We start from the raw sequence: 4,915 nt of genomic DNA on the forward strand, positions 1-4,915 counted from the left end.
GACTAATACGGCCACCTAATCTGCGGTATAGGGGTTACAGTAGCTGTTTTACTCGTATGCCTCGGCACTGCATTTGCCACCCATGAGTAGAATAAGAAAAAAAATAGAGCTTATAATTTTCAAATTCCAGTAAAAGCTCAACAACAATTTTTCCCCCTTCATCCTCCGCTTAATTTATCCCCTCCATCCACCGATCAAAAATAAAATCATTTAAATCTAATTATTTTCTCTTGTGTTAAAAATCCTTACTTCTGCTAACCAATATTAGTAAAACATCTTCCTTTTTTTATTGCCATACATTTGTGCATTGTAATAATTCGTCATAGAATATCGGATTATTTATAGGAAAATTTTCGTTGAAACTGTTAATACAGATTTTTAGATTCTGTTTTGTGTTTTGCTCTATTTTCACTAGAAAAAGGATATCTAAAGAAGTTTTTCTTTATGAATTTCCTATTTCACACGGAAAGTTAAATACGCGGAAAGTTAAATTCCTGCTAATTAGCTTGTGGTGAGATCCAAAGATATAAAACAAATTTCAAATGTCGTATTGTCGCGTAAACTGCTGACCGGGAACGCTTGACCTTGGGAGCGAATCATACTCTATTTTATTATCATGTTTTGAATATTTATGTGCATCAATGAAGCGAGCTGTCAGAATCATTAGAATGCTGGGCAAAATACTTAGCGGCGTTTCGTCCATCTTTACGTCTGACTTCAATTACCACCATTCATACTTACGGAGTCAATAAAATAAGTACCAGTTGAGCACTGAAGCCTCCCCACGAACTTGCACCAAAATTTTAAACCAATATATGTATGCACACACACACACACACACACACACACACACACACACACACACACGCACACACACACACACACACACACACACAGACATACATATCTGGATTTACCTGTCTTGCATGAGGATTTACCTGCGACCTGTATTCTACTTACATTTACTGGTGTCTAATGGTTGAACACTTGCAATAAAATTCTTTAAATACTGAATGCTATATTGATATCAACCAGGATTTTTAAATCTTTTTTTTTAATTCTGATTATATATGTGTATATATATATATATATATATATATACAATCGGAGTTTTCTTTCCTCAGTCGAGTTCCAGATTATCTTTGCAATTTCGGCTGATTATACTCGAAATTGCTCCAATCTGGCCAGCCCCAAGGAAAAACTAAGCTAAGTGCACTAGATTCCTTGGAAGAAAACAGCGAACGTACACGAAAACAAGACTGGAAAAAAAACGGAGAAATGGTACACAAATACAAATAACAGGACATAACAACAGGTGTCTTTCGACTAAGGACGAATTAAATTAAGCTGGCGTGTGTGGAAGTAAAGCCTTACGTCAGGGACATAATCCATTGGTATAGGAAGATTCCTGATGTGAAATCATGTGCTGAAACCGCTGTTGTTGTATTTCGAAATGGTCATTTTTTTCTTTTGTCAAATAAACACACAAACTATATGTTTGTTTTTCACTTGTTTATTACTGTTCTTCTTCTTATTTTTTTTCATTTTAACTCATGTTCATTGTCTGGAAATCTTTCATCACACATCTGTGACCTCTTCAGTGACACTTTTCGTTTCCGTGTGCTCTCGCTCTAATTACTCCAGAAAGGAGTAATTGTTTATTTGAAAAAAATAAATGAACATCCCGAAATGCAGCAATATATATATATAAATCCTGGGTTAAATTTCCAGTTTACCCCCACCCATACTAGCACTTGGTTAAAAATACGTAGGTGCACATCCAGTAGTATACTGGATATTTAATATCCCTTAGATGGTTTATTAACCTCTAACTGATACAGACATATCTATCTACCTATCTCTCTCTTTCTCTCTCTGTATATATATATATATATATATATATATATATATAGCATATATAGTATATGGTGAAGCAAATGCTTGCTGATCCCTTAATTATGTTTATATATATATATATATATATATATATATATATATATATATATATATATATATATATATATATATATATATATATATATATATATACATACATATATATAACACCTTATAGGTAGCAGCAATACAATTGTCATAGGACACAATTTTAACTCAAATGCAAAAATTAATTAGAGAAAAAAAAGCATCCTTTCCAATATTTCGGGTGGGTTCATGATTTTGATTGTATCTTGGTTTATTCAAACTGATTCATTTACGAGTTTCGTGTATTGATTTACGTTCTAAATTATTTACAAGTTAACAGGAGCGACAACAAGAATAACTTTAGCAGCGGTAAAAGAAGCAGCAGCAGCAACAATAGTAGTAGTAGTAGTAGTAGTAGTAGTAGTAGTAGTAGTAGTAGTAGTAGTAGTAGTAGTAGTAGTAGTAGCAACGGTGAGGTGGTGGTGAGGGTAGCAGCAACTTATCAACATTCACCTGAAATGTTAGAAGAAAATATATTAGTATTAGTAGTAGTTAGTATTTTTCTATGTATATGCGCAGAGGAATATATATATATATATTCCATAAGAGTAGGGGGAAAAATCAACAGCACAAAACACGGAAACTATTTCTGTATTTCTTGTGAAATATTATAAACAATATTAACCTTGATTTTATAATGATAATTTCTTTTTCCTTTTTTAATTTGTCGGCTAGACAATATATCATTACTGAATTTTCATGAAAAATTAATTAAATCTCAGATTTCTCACTTGTTTCTTCTTATTTTCATCATTTGAGATGGAAAAATGCGAGACTAATTACTATTATTAATATTATTATTATTATTATTATTATTATTATTATTATTATTATTATTATTATTATTATTATTATTATTATTATTATTATTGTTGTTGTTGTTGCTGTTATCGTTGAAGGCGAAAAGCTGGTAGAATTCGTTGAAAGCCAGGCAAAATGCTTAGCGACATTTTCCCCGTTGCTGCGTTCTGAGTTCAAATTCCGCCGAGGTCGACTTTGCTTTTCATCCTTTCGTGGTCAATAAATTAAGCACCAGTTACGCACTAGGGTCGATGTAATCAATAAAACCCCTCCCTCAAAATTTCAGGCCTTGTGCCTATAATAGAAAGGATTATTATTGAAGGTGACAAGATGGCAGAATCCATAGATCGTCGGGCAAAATGCTTAACGGTATTTCGTTCGTCGTACGTTCTGAGTTCAAATTCCACCGAGGTCGACTTTGCCTTTCATTCTTTCTGGGTCGATAAATTAAGTACCAGTGAAACACTGGGGTCGATGTAATCGAATAGTTCGCTCCCCCAAATTTCAGGCCTTGTGCCTATAGTTGAAGGCGACAAGCTGGCAGAATCCATAGAACGCCGGACCAAATACTTAGCAGCATTTCGTCCGGCCTTACGTTCAGAGTTCAAATTGCGCCGAGGTCGACTTTACCTTTTATCCTTTCGGAGTCAATAACATAAGGACCAGGGAAACACTGAGGCCGATGTAATCGACTTGTCCCCTCCCGCTAAATTTCAGGCCTTGTGCCTATAATAGATAAGATTATTATTATTATTATTATTGTAGGCGGCATGGTGGCAGAATTCATAGAACGCCGGGCCAAATGCTTAGTGGCATTTCGTCCGTCTTTATGCTCTCAGTTCAAATATTGCCTAGGTCGATTTTGCCTTTCGTCCTTTCGGGGTCGATAAAATAAGTATCAGTCAAATGCTGGGGTCAATCTAATCGACTAGCCCTCTTCCTCAAATGTCAGGCCCTGTGCCGATAGTAGAAAGGAGAACCACATAACTATTACTACCTCCACCACCCCTACTTCTATTTCATTTTATTTTAACTACTATGTACTATGTACGCTTCCCTTCTTTATCTTATAGTTTACTGTGTATACTTTCTATACATTTATATCTATTTTTCCTCTCATTTCATTATATGTAAGTTGCCACACTTGATGACTGTCTTTGCACGGTCACCATCAATTCTCGCCCTGGTGGCAAATAAAAGTACCATTATAATAGGCTGGTATTTTTAGTATAAAACTAAATAACAATTATTTTCTTTCACAAATGCTGGGTTGAAAAACTTATTTCTATTTTGTTTCTTGCTATAAGAGAATGAATAACCTATAAATATGCATTATTCAATATTAATTATATGCAATTATTTCGAATGCAGAAATTATAACCAAGTAGAAATTATACATAATTGTCAATTAACGTAAATAGGAATAAGAAATGCAATTAAAAATTACATTTATTAAAGTAACCGTAATAGCAACGTATGAAATATGATAGTGTGTAACGTACTACTTTAGAATATTAGAATATGGCACCTTTATATATATATATACACACATACATAGGTGGCTAGACATACATTTACATATGTATGTATGATGTTATTGAGTTTTATTTTAAGATTTCTAGCCAATAGAGAAAGATCCGGTTTCTAATCTAGGTCCAAGGCTCCTTCATTGGAATTTAAACACAAACAATAAAGTATTTTTGTATGTATATATATGTGCAGGGTTGTGTTTTGTTTTATGTATGTCTTCTCATGCATAGAGTTACATATCTAGAAATTGCTCATATATACTTAAATGTTGAACTTCTGGTAAGTTTTACAGATCTTTACTGTTCCAGTGATGGCTAGATCTGTAATCTTCGAATTAGCTTTCTCCTTTCTGATTTTGAGAAACCTAATTTCTCAAGATTGGTATTTAGGCAGTGTGTTACATATTCCAGGGCCCCAATAATTACAGGTATAAACGTGAACTTATAATCTGGATAGAGTAACTGCAGATTTCTTAATAATTCAATGTAGGTATTCTCTTTTTCGCTTATCTTTAGCTTTATGTTAACATCTGCTGGGCAGCTGATTTCCACAACTGTACACAATCAAATCATTATATTGGGTCTGTTGTGTTTACATTTTA

This window comes from Octopus bimaculoides, chromosome 1, assembly GCF_046866305.1.
Source record: "Octopus bimaculoides isolate indiv1 chromosome 1, ASM4686630v1, whole genome shotgun sequence".
Classification (NCBI taxonomy): Eukaryota; Metazoa; Mollusca; class Cephalopoda; order Octopoda; family Octopodidae; genus Octopus; species Octopus bimaculoides.